General features: G+C 43.2%; 1 long non-coding RNA gene across 1 annotated transcript; it reads right to left on the bottom strand.

Annotated features, from left to right (window-relative positions):
* Nucleotides 1–3588: 3588 nt before the first annotated feature.
* Nucleotides 3589–5093, bottom strand: LOC118124687. The gene is made up of 3 exons (XR_004698753.2): nt 4890–5093; nt 4515–4692; nt 3589–3804 (listed from the first exon to the last, which is right to left on the bottom strand). It is a non-coding gene; the product is annotated as an uncharacterized LOC118124687 (long non-coding RNA).
* Nucleotides 5094–17363: the final 12270 nt, after the last annotated feature.

The raw sequence follows: 17363 nt of genomic DNA, 5'->3' as shown, positions 1-17363 counted from the left end.
TTTTTTGCTGCACCATTCCACAGTATCAATGTCTCCATTAGTGTATCACTCTGTGTTCTCTTGGCCGCCCCCTGGTGGCTGGCTGCAGTACAGGTGGTGCACCCTTCTTCATGTTAGCAGACGGGACCAAACTAAAGAAGGACATGATATATCTCATTATTCTCCAAGGTGGTTTCTGTCATTTGAGGTTGTTCTCATCAAATTTATATATTCGTTATCATATTTACTTCAGAGTAAATGACTGCATGTTTATCAATGTGGTAGTTGAACTTATGAAATCATGACTTAGTGACGTCGTCTTCAGACTTTACAGCAAAGTGAGGATCAGTTTGAACTGAAGCAGGAAAATCTGAAAACAGCCTTTGACTTTCATGCTGCTACTTGTGTGTGTGTGTGTGTGTGTGTGTGTGTGTGTGTGCGCGCGTGCGCGCGCGCACCCTGACTGCAAGGGTGTCCATGTTTCATGAATACTATTACAAGGCTCACAGAGCAAATGAGTGCTGCCCACTTGACACACACATACAGACACACACACACACACACACACTTCTAACCCAGGGATATAGGTCACCTCTTTATTCAGTTCATCGTTGTCCTCTTTCTTTCTCTTTACCTTTTAATAACATCTGGGTTTTCATTATTAAACACTGATCCATTCATTTTCTGTTGTAACAAATAATATTAGTTTGAAGCCTCTGGTTTGTGGCTTTTCTTTACTTTTCCTCACTGGACATCACAGCGGTTCCATATACTCATGGTTGAATAAAGCATAAAAACTACCATAAAACACACATTGAAACTAAGATACAACTATATTCACGTGTTTGTTCAAAGAATCACTGAGATGAGACCTGATGCACGTTTTAAAGCACACACACACACACACACACACACACACACTCATCGTGGACCATACTCTTCAAGATGTTATTTACAGAGAACCAACAGTTACCGTCATGAGGAAGCGTTCGTTAAAAGTGACCGAACGAGGCTCAGCGACCGTCTTCAGTCGTGACGCTCGTGGTTTATCACAGATTGTATAAATGAAGATGGACGACGTGTCTCCACCCAAAACATCCCAGACATCCGAACGCTGCCATCTTGTGCCGGTGAGGTCACTGGGAGCCGCGGTCTGTGCAGCACTGGTCGTGTCTCACACCTCAGATGGTTTCTACGAGGAATGTGGATTGGTTTGGTTTTTTTGGGGGGGGGAAAACGTTTCCAGTCACGACATCAAAGAAGTGTGTGTTTTAATTTAACTTAACATGGGATGTGTTGCTTTGGATGCTGTGGTTCCTGGGTGGAGGGGCGAGGCTGACCCTGTTCAAATAAATATTAAATGAGTCAAATAAATTCATACACACACACACACACACACACACACACACACACACACCCTTCTTATCAACCACACTAAAACATCTTTCCTCTGACTCACACACACTTTCTTTCAATCTTCTACCCTCTCACTCTCTCAGTCCCTTCCTTCCTACTACCTCGTTCTTTCAAGACACACACACGCACACACACACACACACACACACACACACACACTCTCAATCTTCTACCCGATTACACCCGCACACTAAAACCCCCTTTTGAACACCTCCCCTACACACTCATCTCCTACCTTCCTTAAAACCCTTTTCGTTTCCTCTGACACACACACACACACACACACACACAGACACACAGACACACACATATATACACACTCTCTTTTTGTCAACCACGAACAGCCGCCCCTCCATTTTCCCCCTACCCCTACCCCCTCCTCCTCCCAGTAATCTGGCTGGCCCGTGGCCTCCTCTCTCTCGCTCCACTGTTCTGTGTGATAGAATATCGATCGGTTTGCCTCGGCTCGGCGTGGAGCAGGAGGAGGGGGCAGCTGTAGGGCTAGGTGTGTGTGTGTGTGTGTGTGTGTGTGTGTGTGTGTGTGTGTGTATGTGTGTGTTTGAGGGGGCAGTGGTCAGACATGCTCCAAGGTTGTTACCACAGCAACAGCAGGATGGGTCAGAGGGTTACCATGACGCCTAGGTCGCAGGGTTAGGGGAGGGTCCTGGAGGGCTCTCCCGCTCTGTGTGTGTGTGTGTGTGTCTGTGTGTGCATGTGTGTGTCTGTGTGTGTGTGTTAATAGGCGGAGGGGGGGCGGCGGGAGGAGAGAGGTGTCCAGTCCTGCTATATTGGGTGTGTTAATAATGAATGGTGTTGTATGTGGTCGCTGTCTCTTTCTCTCTCCCTCCATCTGTCTCTCTCTCTCTCTCTCTCCCTCTGTGTTTCTGTGTCGAGGACGAGCGGCGACGTTCAGTTATTCATTGTTTTTACGTATAAAAAAAAAATAAACCTGTACAAAGCAGGGATGGAACCTGCATCTGGAACAAAACCATCCAATAACGATTCATGGTTTTATTTTGTGAAAGGTTTTCCTCGCACACAACGTTTCCTTGTGTCCGACAGAATCTCCAGAAAGCAAACTGACAAATGTGTGTTAGCTTTTTTTAACTTCACATCTTTTATTAAAAAATATATCTTTTTTATTTATAGTAAAAATAAAGTCATTTATAAAACACTGCAGTATTTTCTTTTTATTATTTTATCAGCAGCATCAAACGCTGCATAGTGTATTTAATGGGAGTGAAATAAAATAAAGGTGATTTTTTAAATGTTACCACACAGTAGTTTGGTATCATTTCATTAACTGGTTGATTTAAAAGAATCAAAGAAGAAGATCATTAAAAGACTTATGTTTTAAATAAATATAAATATAAATTCACACACATCCAGACCCATTTGTGAGGTCACTTCTCTGAGCCACAGTGAGAAGAGGTTTTTTTAAAAGCCGTCTGTTTTCGTGCCCGAGCTTCTCTCTCCTGTCGACACAGCGACTTTAATTAAACGTGTTGGATGAGGGAAGAGATTGTTTTCACTTCCTCGATCCTCGCCGGCGCTGAACCGACGCTCTTCGTCATCGTGACCGTCCAAACCAACACCGAGACAATAACCACGGCAGCTGAGGGACGAGACGGAGGAGACATCTAGGTGAGTTCCACGTCCAGTCACTAATGCTGTGCAGCAAACACGACATTATACACGACAAAAGTTTTTCATATTTGACATTTGGGACCTTAAAGAAACTTCACCATCTAATACGAGTCTTCACAAATATTAGAAACTGGAGCAGAACCTCTCACGTTCGATCGGAAAACACTTGAAATGCTTCTCACATGTAGAATTCTCCTGGCGGAGCCGGTGGACTGCGTCAGATTACACCGGTGCTCATGATGCTGCGTCCACCTCACGTATTTTCCGGTCGTCGACCTCGCTGAGCTCGTTTCTTGTTCAGAGACGAAGCTTCAGTGTTTAGAGAAGTGAGAAATTTCGCCGAGTCTGTGGCTGCGAATATAAATTCACATCCAGCTCGACTTATCTGGTCAAAAGCACCTTAGTACCAAGATTTCCTTTTTTTTTTCCAGATTTTAAGCCAGTGGGCCAAATAGGATCTTAAAGTCACAAGGCGTCCGTGCAAAGCCAATCTCCCAGACCTCCCCCAGCCCCTTCCTCCAATATCAGGCATTACGGCTGCCGGGTTATCAAACAGGCCCCGTGCAGCTTGGACGGCTGCGTGTGTGTGACTGATTTCAGATGCATGTCGCTGCAACTGTTTCTGTTTCTGCTCCGTGTGTGTGTGTGTTTAAGAGAAAACTTCCAACACATACAAATGACACGGAGCCTCGCCGCGGATCTCCAGCGTCACGGCTCGTCTCTGCTCGACTCTCCGTTCACTCGTGGGAATAGAAAATGATGCTGTTGAGAAGAGACGGAAGAAACTGATTCACAATATCTAATAAAATCATATATATAACACAGAGTGAATGTACAATAACTGTATTTACCATATGTGGAAATATATAGTTTGTGTTGATAGAACAGGATTCATAGTATTTACGGTGTAAAAAGTATTAAATATAAAAGATCATAGTAAGCAGAGGATCAATTACCAAATAATATAAATTGATATAAATACAAATTTTTCATGCAGAAATTTAAAATAAATGTGAAAAACTGGTGTCTCTCTCTTTTCTGGCATTTTAGAGCCCAAACAATAAATCAATATGGAGTCAAGTCAACTGAGGATGGAGACATGTTTTTTGAGGCCAGACATTTTTTGTATTAATTTTTGCTTGAAAAATCTGAATCAGAATTGGGTTTAATTTGTCAAGTAGGTATAAACATACAAGGAATGTGCTGTGGTGTGTTGGTAAATATAAAAATAGAGAAACAGTATACAAATATTCTAAACACTAAAAAACAACATGTGCAAAACGAACCGTAGATATTTACAACTTTCTACGATTCAAATTGTTGTTGATCTTGAATTTTTCTGGCATTTTATCGATTAACAATAAATCGACAAGTCAATAATATCGATGTGAGATCAATTGATTGAACATAATTAATTGTTTAGTTGCAGCTCAAGTGGAATCACGTTGAAGAAACAGATGTTGAGTCGTTACCTGAGCAGAGATGAGGTGGATTTACTCTTTCCCTCCTGAGATGAAGGCTGGTGAGGAAGAGGAGCTCCAGGACTTTGTTGAACGTGGCCGTCTTCACCACTTTGGGGCCAGAGTCGGGCCGCAGCTCGCGCATCTGTCCACACGGTGGCGCTCGAAGCACAACCGTGTCAGAACCGGCCTGCGAGCAGCAGAGAAACAAGCGGCTGCAGCTCAATCAACGCTTCTGACGACAAGTCAATCAAACCGTGTGTGTCTGAAGATGTGATGTGAAGTTTGAATGTTTTGTGATGAATTAGAAGCAGAGATAAAACACTCTGAGCTCTCCGCTGATTGGAGCAGAGGACACGTCACCTCCCTGCCGCGTGCTGGACTCACCGGACGGGATCCGGACGCTGGACCACATCTGGAACATCTGTCTCCTCCTCCCCGACCTCCGGCTGCAGCATCTTCCCTCCGCTGCACGTGTGTCCAGATGTTTCCTCTGCGTCTCCGCTCGAGCTCTTCCGGGTTCGGGTCATTTCCTCGTGGACTCCACGTGGGAGGAGATTTGGCGCAAAGTGTCGATTCGAGAGTTTTTTAACTTTGAGCTTTAATTTCAGGATAAATGAGATCACGTGGTAAATTACAGATCAATTTACAGACGTCACCGAAAAGCGTGAGATGGATCCGCAGATACAGAGAGAGATGGAGACATCGAGTTTCTTTATTGAGTCCAAATGGAGAAATTCTCTTTACAGCAGCAACAAAGATTTAAAAACATACAAAAAACTACAAAATGTGAAGAATAAAAAGTAAAGAATGTATATTATATATGTATTTATAGAGTGAAAGGGAGAGAGCAACATGTTAACAGGAAGAAAGTCTGTAAAATGTTTTCTGTCTTTATTAAAAAATATATTTCAAGTTCTGAATCATTCAGATTATTTTCTTTTCAGTCGTTTCAGCATCAAAACTCACAGATTCTATTTATTCATTCATTCCTCATTGGTTTAGGTTTGATTTCTATTTCCAACATGTTTTAAAATTTAAAATAATCCATATTAACAAGTAAGCAATAATAAGGCAAAGTAACATGCATCAAATTCTTCTTTTATCACGAAGCCTCTGGACGTTTGTTTTGTTTGATCTTCTGTGGAATCTGTTTTCTGGACGAATCAACTTTCTCCTGTTTTGATCGCTGCTCGTCTTCATCTCTCTCCTGTTCATCACTTTGTAACTTCAAGTCCAACTCTGTCCTCGGGAGGAGACACGTGAGGGAACCAGGGACAGACAGAGGTGTGACAGATGTGTAGAGGTGTATCTATACTACCTGAAAGTACGTGTATATATAAATAAATTAGATTATATTGTGTGTTATGGTGTAAACAGAAAAGAAGTGGACGAGTGTAGTTTCATGTTAAACCAGATGAAGTGTAACTGCTTCTCACTTTCCTCCTCACACACGTTTGTCAGGTGGATCTTCCTCTTCCTCTTCCTCTTCCTCTTCCTCATCTCTCTGCTTCCTCTTTTAATGACGCTTACAGCATCTGTCCTTTTCTCTCTCTCTCTCTCTCTCTCTCTCTCTCTCTCTCTCTCTCTCTCTCTCTCTCTCTCTCTCTCTCTCTCTCTCTCTCTCCTCAATATAACTTTTATTAGACGGGAGAGAAATCACTTTCCCCTGAAGATGCTGAAGATGCTGAGCCTCATCACCTGCTGCTGCTGTCGTCCACACACACACACACACACACACACACACACACACACACACACACACACACACACACCATCACCACCACCACCCTCCCCTTTTTTTGGTTGCAGTCTCAACTCCGTCGCCATGGAAACAGCTAAGATGCTGTGTGCAGGAGAGAGAGAGAGACAGGGTGTATAGAAATTATCCTGTGAAGGACAGAGTCTGACGCCGCTCACGTCGTTACACTGATTCCTGAATAGTTGCTTTCACTTGTCTCCTGTCTCCTCCTCGTCCTCCTCCTCCTCCTCCTCGTCCCTGCCCTTCCTCTGGCGTGTGTGCGCCTCCTCCTCCTCCTCCTCCTCCTCCTCCTCCTCGCTCCGACACGCAGCTCCAGCCCTTTCAGCACGTGCACTAAAGAGCACCTCACCTCACAATGAGGCCTGTGTGGGGCTGTTTTACCATCGTGACCCCCACAGGGAATCAAGCGCCCTAAACACCTGGCTGCGTTAATACCACTCTCTCTCTCTCTCTCTCTCTATCCCTCTCTCTCTCTCTCTCTCTCTCTCTCTCTCTCCATTGCTCACAGAACCCCTCTCTCCCCCATGTCTCCCGCTCTCTCTCTCTCTCTCTCTCTCTCTCTCTCTCTCTCTCTCTCTCTCTCTCCATTGAGCTGCACAGGAACCCCTCTCTCCCCCCTCTATGTCTCTCTCTCTCTCTCTCTCTCTCTCTCTCTCTCTCTCTCTCCATTGAGCTGCACAGGAACCCCTCTCTCTATGTCTCTCTCTCTCTCTCTCTCTCTCTCTCGCTCCTCTTTCTTCCTGCCTCTAAAAGCCAGATGGGCCACAGCTCCTTTTCTTCTCGGGGCCCGGTGCACGTGCCGAGGACACAGGGCCTCACAGCGTTTAATTCACAATCTTTAGACGCCTCCTTCCTTTAACCCCCCGTGACCAACACCATCAACTCCCTCCCTCCCCCCCTCCCCCCTCCTCTCACTCACTCTCTTTCTGTCCTTCCTGCCCCCTCTCTATTCTACTCTACTCTATTATCTCCTCTTCACTTACACTCTTTTCTCTTCCGTCCTGTTTCATTCAGTCAGTCTGATCTTTCTCTTCTGTTCTTTAGCTAAATTATTTTTTTTAATATATATTTATGTAAAAGTGCAAGATAATTCCGCAGAGAATCCAGTTTTGTTCTTACCTGTGTCCAGCACAAGCACGAATACATTTTATTCACAAACTGATGAAGATGCTCCGACACATCTTCATCTTCACAGCTTCCAATGGTTCCTGTGCTGAGATGGTTTTTTTATTTCATTTTTGTCAACTGCTGTTTCCAAGGTCACAAATAAGCTTTACTTCATTTGTCTTTTCTTCACAAGGGACAACTCACACTGATTATCACCACATCTCAGGTTTTGATTTGATGCATCATATGTGAAACAAAAGGGGGAAACTATACTTTACATGATGAGTAAGATGCTGGTGATTCTGGAGGATGAAAATATTAACGTCCTCGTACAAATCATTCATTTCCACATAACGACAGAAGGAGCTTAACTTTATTTGATTCATTATTTATTCATAAGGGACGAAACACACACCAATTAACATCAAATCTCACTTTCTCATTTGGAAATCATGATGTTTGAGAAATGGATAATTTTGGTGGATAAGAATATAAATATATTTTCGCCCTCACAGCAGATTTCTATGTAAAACCTCAGAATCTGTGATAAAGTTACATGGAGCTGCTGGTGGAGCTGCTGGTTGAGGTTGAGCTGCTGGTGGAGCTGCTGGTTGAGGTTGAGCTGCTGGTGGAGCTGCTGGTTGAGGTTGAGCTGCTGGTGGAGCTGCTGGTCCTCCTCCTCCTCCTCCTCCTCTTCCTCCTCCTCCTCCTCTCTTACAAAGCCACTGAGCCTGACAGAGAGATGCTGCTGCTTCACATTTCACACACTGGCCAGAGTCGGTGACTGATGTGTCCACAGCAGGACTTTTAATTGGCTGAGCTGCTGTGTACCAGGGTTTAATTGGGTCAGTCGGTCAAACGGTGGATCCACTGAGATCCTGCAGGTTTCGGAGATTTGACTTCCTCCTGAAACATGTAAATGGTTTTCACTTGACTCGTAGAAGCTGTTAGAACTCAAGCTGCTTCTTCACTGTGTTCCTTCACTTTCTCTTCTTCTTCTGTTTCATCCAGTTTCACCTCAAACCGCGTTGTACTCTTGCTCCTGAGCCTCCTGCCCCCCCCCCGCAGCTCCGGGATTATTTAGTGCTGAGTCTAACGGGTATTGAACGTGGGCCCCGTAGTTATTCGGGATTAACGGGGACATAATGAGGTTGCCGATCTCGAGGCGGTTGTTGGGCGGTCGCGAGGAAATCGATGAACACACTGAGTTAATTGTGAGAAATCAATTAAGGAGAGAGAGAGAGAGAGAGAGAGAGAGAGAGAGAGAGAGAGCTCCACTAAAATAAGAGGAAACCATTTGTGCTGTGTCATCCTTTTTCATTATAAGCTCCCATATCAGTTTGTTTTATGATCCAGGTTTTTCCTTCTCTATCTCTTTACAACACTCACAGACACACACACACACACACACACACACACACACACACACACACACACACACACACACACACACACAACACACACACACAAAGCCTCTCTCTCTCTCTCTCTCTTCCTGACGCCCACAGATCCAGATCCGTGACATATGTTTGGTTTTGCTGCCAAAACTCTGAGGCTGCAGGTAAATTAATGGAAATCCTATTGGTCAGGGATGTGCACGCGCACACACACGCGGAGGTCAATGGGATTGTCACCCTGATCTTGAGTCGCAGGGTGAACACACACACACACACACACACACACACACACACACACACACACACACACACTCGCTCCTAAAACCCCTCGTGCAGAGGGACACGCGCCGTTCTATGATCCATTGATCCCTTTAATTCACCAATAATTCCGGATCAATGATCAGTTCATTGCCGTGCACATGCACATGCACGTGCACGTGTGCGCGCCTGTGGTCCCACCGAAACCTTTAATTCTTCTCTAAACCTCAGATTGAACTTTGAACCATCTCGGAATGAAAATGAAAATTCAGACCGAATGTTTCCTTTTGAGTTAAAGTCAAATTATTAAAAACGCTAACTCACCTAAATTATTCTAACAGACTTTAATTTAATAATCAGATTAAACCACATCGTTGTTTTCGCTGTGATCAATAAATCGAAGCAGGAATCAGCGGCAGCTTTTCTTATTTAAACAGATTCATCAGCTGATATTTATTTATTTAGTATTTTAGTTCAGCACATTTCTGATCTGCGTATTTAATAAACTAACAACGTGTTTCTCCTAAAATCTCCATTTTTCTTCTTTTAATTTTTAATAGTGTTTTAAAACGTTCATTAAAATACGTTGTTACGTTTCGTTTAGGTTTTTTTAAATGTTGCCCACTTGAGTTTGATCTAAAGAAATTTCCAGACGTTTAATATGTTTCCTGCAAATTCAAAGATAAATCTGTATTTTGCTTATATGCAAATCAGCCACAACCGGTGTAAAATGTGTTTTTCTTCTATTATTAATTCCAGTAAATGTCAAATAACAAGATTTCATTCAGGATCCATTCACTCTGCGGATATTTAAGTTTGTTTTGATTTATGCATTAAATGTAAATGCTCGTCCACGCGCAGGAAGAACCTGGAGAAGTAAAGAAGTCAAATGAAGTCAAATGTAAAAAATCAGGGAAGGAAATATTTTTATTAAAAGTATAAACATGAAAGTGAACGAAATTAAATTTATGAATAAATTATCTCGATGGAAAAAGAAAACACGGTATAAAAGAATAACAGGAAATACGTTATATTAACATTTTATTCTATTTAGTGAATTTTGTTTTTTTTGCATGAATGAAAATATATTTAAATAATAATAATAATGCGTATTATGTTGTAGATTTTAATGTTGTTTTGTGATTGAAGCTCAGAAATAGGAAAAAGCTCAGGATCTGAATATTTTCCTCGCTGTGGCTGAAAATGACCAAAATCTCTCTCACGTCCATTTGTCCTGCATCGATTTTCTGTCTGGAACTCGACGGTTTGATTTTCATTTGAATGGATGAATAATAACGCAGCTTCATATCTGCAGGACCACGTGACCCCTGACGTGCACAGAACTCTGCCGCCTCCAGCTGCACAATTATATTTATATATATTAGATTTTAATGTAACTCGTGATTATGAGATTAAAAATGTAAATTTAACCTCCTGCTTCTTGGGCTGATTCCTGAAGTTTAGACTGTTAATATAAAAAAATTAAACATTTAAGGCCTAAAAAAGATGACGTTTTAACTGTAGAAAAACAAAAAGAAGAATATAAATGTTTGTTAAGTTTCACTTTTTGTAAAAATGTGTCACTGCACTTGAATCATAAACAAAATTCTCTTTAAATAACATAACATTCAGGAGTAATTGTAAATATATCGACCTGGAAACGATTCAATTCATAAAACCTGAATAACAAAAGCATCGTTATTGCTACTGAGGCCGTTCTGTGATTATTTGGTGACTGTTTCCTTTTTATTACCGACTCTATTGCCTTTTTCATCAATTTGCAGGGGGGGGGGGGCCTTCTGTCAACTGTGGCCCCCGCAGCCGGGCCCCGCCGCCCTGACCCCGGGGTCAGAGGTCAGCCGACCACTCTGCCATCACCGCAACAACTCATCAGACGGCCTGCGGCGGACATCAGGAGGAGCTCGCTTTAATTACGGGTAAGTAGCTTGTAGATGATAACTCACTTGTTTTTTTTCTCCTGAAACCTCCGAAGTCAAGTGAAGTGAAATCTCCTGCTGTGAAGGTTTGGTTTCGTGTGAATCACGTCCGGATTCTGCAGGAGAGCGTTGACGAACCCGGAGCTACAGAGCGACGTCAGTTCACAGACACGTCACAGAAATACTCAGGTGAACAACACGACTGCTTTGTTACATGAAGTGTTTTACCTGAGTGATTCCTGCTCGTCCTGTGTGTCAGTTATCCACACAACTCTGCAAACAACCCACTCATTCGTCATTTTAAGTTCAATTCTACAAATTAAAACTCTGTCCTGTACGTTGCTTTAACCTGTTTAACTCGTAGGTAGATTATCACCGGGTTACTGCTCACTGACCTGCTAACCAGCTGAAGGTCAACTGTACATCTGAGGGGAGGAAACAGGACACGGAGCTGAACTCTGCTTTAATGCCTCAGAAATACATCCCTGTCTCTTTTTTTTTTAAATTAAAAATAGAACAAGATGATGATTATTATTGTGTTTGAAGATAAATTCCACCATCTTGTCCTATGTTCTAAATACAAAACCCTGTAACTGTTCATAGGATATTTTATATTTACATACATATATTAGATTTTCATAACTTCTCATCTGGAATGTTTCTGTAATCAGTGAGAATAGGAGATCATCATCATCTAATAATGATTAAATACTTAAATTCTGCTGTACTGAAGTTATTTATCGTATGAAAACACAGATCAGGATTGTTCTGATAAACCTTCACTGTCACATCTGTAATACTTTACTCTGGATTAAACATAAAACCTTTTATTTTTAAATTCCTGCTTAATATCTTCCCTGCTCTGAAAAGGATTTAAAAATCCTCCCGTCAGCAAAAAACACCCCACAACCCCCGTCAGATAAATATGAACTTCACATCCACGTGAGCGACTCCTCCCGTCTGACACAACATGGCTTCCAGCTCAGGTCTGATTTATGAACCTCCGAATGATTAACCACAATCACGGAACCCACCGCATATCGACTCCGGTCATTGCCGCGTATTGACGTCTGTGTAAACCTCACAATCGTCGGCATTTGACCGGCGTTCCTCAATAAACAGTGGAAATGAAACTTGGGAGGTCAGGGAAACACTAACTCCCCCGGATTGATTTCCAATAATCTGGTCATTGCCTGTCTGATCCGCGGGATGCAGTTCTGCTGGGGGGGGGGGAATCGTCAGCTCGCGTCCTGCGGGCTGTTGCCGTGGCGACTGGTGTGGAGATAATAGCAGCTAATGAGATATTAACCCCGAATAAGGAAGAAGACAGGAAGTGATGAGCTTTTGCCCGATAGACTAAAGACGGGACTCATCAATGGACGACCTCGGCCCGGTCGATATGGTTTTGTTACTCGACGGCAGTAACAAGCAGCGCCAGCCCCCCCCACCCCACCCCCCCGCCCGTCCCTCTGGAAACCCAGGAAGTAAATCCAATTGCTCAGTATAAACACACACACACACACACACACGGTCAACCACATACACCAACACACATTTGCAGACATTATAACACAACATCACTAAAACACACACAAACGGGAAAACATGCAACCTATATACACACACACACGCACACAGACACACACACACACGTGATCCCACTCCGAACACACACACAAACAGAAACAGTGATGCTGCACGGCCGGCTCATTGTCCAGCTGGTTAGGATGTAAGCGGGCGATCGCGCCCTGCAGGTCAAGGTCAACTTCATCCCAGACGCCTGACCTCATCCACCAAAGGTTGACCTCCGCGCGTGTGTGTGTGTGTGTGTGTGTGTGTGTGTGTGTGTGTGTGTGTGTGTGAGGGCAGAAGGAGGAGGTATTTACGAGGGAGAAATTTGGTGGATGATTAGGTGAAAGGCACAAGTGAAATATTACATCTATTGTAGCCGGCAGGTGGGGGGGTTTAAGATCATTCTAATTTAGGATATTATTTTATTTTAGTGTCTGAATTCACACAGATGTGGTTTTATAATCATTCAAATTAAAGCAAAAGATTTGAACAAAAGACAACAACTGGATAAAAGGAGAAAAAGTGAGATCTGTGTGTCGCTGCAGGTTTATCGTCGTTTCATTCCTCTCTTGTCTTCTCTCTCTCCTTCTGCTCCACCGTCCCTCCATCCCCACGAATTATCACCTGACCTTGACTTTGTGACCACACACACACACACACACACACACACACACACACACACACACACACACACACACACACACACACACAGGCTTACAGACCTTTAAATCTAAAGGTCACCTACATTAAAGTGGACGTCCTCACGCAGCAACTTCTTCTACTCGTGCAATAAATTATTCACCGTAAAAGGGGCATTTTATTTTGGGCATAATGGACAAAATTGTAATATTAAGAAGGAGCTGTTTTAAAGATATATTTCTGTGGATATTATCATCAAAGCTGATTCCCTGTGTTTCAGTGCGTAACTCAACTATTGTGATTAATATAAAGTGAAGTTCAGATTAAAGCTCAGTAGCTTTGATAGATTTGTTCAGTGTTTGTATTTTAGAACGGTGAGACGTGCGGTAGCCTTTGATAACATGATGCACGTTTGAGTTTATTAACTTTATTTTGTAAGAAATTAATGCATCGAGAATCTTCACATCATAGAGTTTCAAATTATTTTCTACACGTTTGTCTGAAAGCGATATTCTTTGAGATCCAGCTGTTTCCATCCAGATGTGTTTTTGTAAGTCTGATCTCATCATAAACCTTCTTTCCTTTCAATGTCATTTACCCGAATACAAGTAAATTCTTAAATTACTATTATTGTATTGTTAATTTTAGCATATTTATATATATATATAAGGTTTTTACTTATTCTAACATGTATTTATTTTCCATGTGCATCTTCTGTTTGCAGCAAATAGCTTCAGCCGGAGAGTCGGTGCCGGCGAGCGGCCTCCTCCTGCGTCTCCTTTCACACCGGTCTCGTCATCCCACAGCTTCAAAGACGAAGGTGAGTAGTGGGGAGGAGGAGGAGGAGGAAGAGGAGGAGGAGGGGATGGAGGATGAAAGCGAGGTGGAAATACGCCTGGCCGAGCACTTGTGTTTCCCTCCCTCCCCGACGACCCCTCCTCTCCTCCCCAAAAAACATTCTTTTCCTCCTTCCAGCCCTCGTTCACCCCCTAATCCCTCGCTGCTCCACTGCATATGTTTCCTAATCCGGAGTGTGTGTGTGGGAGACCCGTGAACCCACCCCTCCATCCCTCCCTCGCTCCATCCCTCCCTCGCTCCCTCGCTCCCTCGCTCCATCCCTCCCTCTCCACCCTCCCATCCTTACCAATTCTATCGGCGACTTTAACACTGTAACCTGCCTCCATTCCTCCTCTTTTAGCCCCCTTTCTTTCTCTCTGCAGCTCTTATCATTAGACAACAGTGCGGACGAGTTTCGCGCCCGCCGCCCCCACCCCCACCTCCGCCGCCATTTCTTCTTCACCTTCTCTGATTCCTGGTTTATTTCTCCTCTCGTTCTTTTGTTTTGATTTTTCCTCTCTTTGCATTTTATCATCTGTTTTATTGTCCTTCAATCTTCTGAAATATTAAATAACATCCTATTATTTCACTACACTTTTACACACGTCTCCGTAAAAAATGCGTCGATTGGATAAATCCCCCGAATCTCAAGTTGCCCCCAAAAACTTATTGTGAGAAGATTATGAATAATCAAATTAGTTGTAGTTATTTTCTGTGTAAATGTCGTGAGTTTCGGAATGAAATGAAAACGTGTAACTGGTGTCGCCCCCCCCTTTGCTTCTCTTCTGAACACTTTATTATTTTCCACTAGTTTCTCTGCTGCTCATTCATCCTTTTGTTTCCTGCCCCCTAGCTGTCTTATTTTTCTCTCAGGTGATTTCGTTCTCTCTCTTCTCCCTCATTTCCGTCACACACACAGACAGACACACACACACACACACACACACACACACACACACACACACACACACACACACACACAAGCCTTTTTGTCCAGCTCTTCCCGTGCTTTACCCCATTACTGAATAGTATTCCTGCAGCCCTTTGTGCAGCCTTGTATAGGCACATGCCAAGTCAAGTTATTTCAGAGCGGTTTCAATGGAATTACCCCCCAAAATAATCTCCTTTTGCTCCCCGGGTAAAAAAAAAAAAAAGTAGAAGAGGACAGAAGAATAGAAGTGAATAATGTAAAATGAACCAGCACCCTTGACACAGTATAAGCCGGTAGTTCCATACTAGAGGAACACGAGAATATGAAAAGATCAGAGGGGCCTGCATGCTAAAGAAGCACAGAGGAGCCGGCGAAATGAATTGTGGATAAAAGCAGGGATGTAGTGCAGCGTAAAGCCACGTAAACTCAGCTTACCCTGCTTCTTCTATGCAGAGATTACTCACCTTTTTTAAAGCTGACACAAATGTTCGGGACTTAAATGCGCGGTGCATCAAACAGTTTGTCAGAAAAAGGTCCCGAGAGGTAAAGACACAAGGTGCAGCGGCGCCGTACGAGGGCACAGCTTCACTTTGACGCTCAAACAAATGGATTTTACCATCAACTTTAGCTCTAATATAAATTCATTGGGAAACAGTTGATATATGGAGACGTACAAAGCCGGTAACAATGGAATACATTGAAAATATCTGGTTCACCGAGCTCCACGGCCATTAGCGGCGCGGAGGTCAGGGGTCAACGCAGCGTAGTAAAAGTGAATGATGGCTGTTTGAAATGATCCTTAAATGAGCTGTGACTTCTGAATAGGGATCAGTATGTTCTCGTGTCCTCAGATGTATTCGAAGTTGTGTTTTATTCCAGGGCGGGGTTTCTGATTATTATATACATATAAAAATAATACAGATTTAAGAGTTTCACATCTTTAAGTACAAATGAATGAAGCTTTTAGTATTTTTCCTGTTGATGCAATTTGCAATTTAATTTACTCTCTATTAAATATATTTTGTTTGAAATGTACAGTGAATTAATAACCATTTAATAACATCTATAACAAACTATAATTAAGTGTTAATATAGATTATCTGTTATAATTGTTATAACATACTTAACCTCTATAAGATGTGCTATACTGGTCGTACGTGTTAAAATAATTAGGGAGGTCAAAGTAAAGTATTTTCCCAGATTTTTACGCGTTGATTTAAAATGTCACCACTTGTGTGTCTGTGTGTGTGTGTGTGTGTGTGTGTGTGTGTGTGTGGACGATCAAGTCGTATTAATAATTCCACAATTCTTTGCTTCCAGTGGTTTCACATGTGTCAGAGTGACTCACACACAAGTATTCACTATCCAAATAAATAACCAAGTATGAAACATAAGTAAAACCCAATAATAAATCAATAAAACACAACGTACGATAATCAACACAAACTCCATCTACTGTACCACAACGAGTCAACGTGCATGTATGTAACACACAACTGTCCGCGGCGTGCGAGCCACACTTCAGGCATTTGACTGTGTTTCCATGTGTGCGTGTGTGTGTTCATCAATACGTATATATCCATGTGTGTGTCAGAGCCAAGTGTCATATCGATAGGTTAATAGCTGCGGTGTCGGATTCACTAACTCTCTGATTAGTTGACAGTTCACTAATCCACACACCATCTTGAGTTATTGGCCCGGCCCATTGATTTCCAGCCCGCCGGCCGAGCCGGGAGGAACTCGGGGGGTCGTAGGAGAGCCTGCTGCTATTGATTGGCCCCAGATCAACCCCACCACCATCTCCCTATAACACACACACACACAGACACACACACACACACCTAACCCTGACGCAGTCCTACGACACGCAGCGTGGCCAGACCTCCAGATGGCCTGTGTCCGTGGGGCTCTCCTCTCGCTGCCTCCTCTCTTTCCGACTGGGCCGTCGGGTGCGTTGCTGTCGTGTCGTCTCCATCACTCACCTTTTTACAGACACGTGTTTTTATTGGCAGATTTTACGACTTGCAGGAGGCGTCTAACAAACAAAAAAAACCCCGTCTCCTCTCGCCTCCCTGTCTCCATCTTCACTCCGACTTCCACTTCCTCTCGTCTCCACCACTTTATTCAAGTGATGCACCACCCGGAAACGTTCACCCTCTGTCGACATGGAAAGTGTAGCTGTCATTCTTTCCCAGCGACAACCTCTGGATTCAGATGGTGTCATATTCCACAGAGGAGAGAATTAAACCTTATTTGAATTTATTGTCAATTATTTGGAATTCAAGACCCAAGCTGCTTCTGTTTGTGAGGAGGAAAGTCTCACGTTGAACCGAGGGTATAAAACTTTATCACCTATACTGAAACAAGCCACCAGGAGGCGATCAAGATAACGTGGCTTCACTTTGGGGAGCTGTCACGTCG

Source organism: Hippoglossus stenolepis, chromosome 17 (genome assembly GCF_022539355.2).
Source record: "Hippoglossus stenolepis isolate QCI-W04-F060 chromosome 17, HSTE1.2, whole genome shotgun sequence".
Classification (NCBI taxonomy): Eukaryota; Metazoa; Chordata; class Actinopteri; order Pleuronectiformes; family Pleuronectidae; genus Hippoglossus; species Hippoglossus stenolepis.
This window is presented reverse-complemented; position numbering and strand designations above follow the sequence as displayed.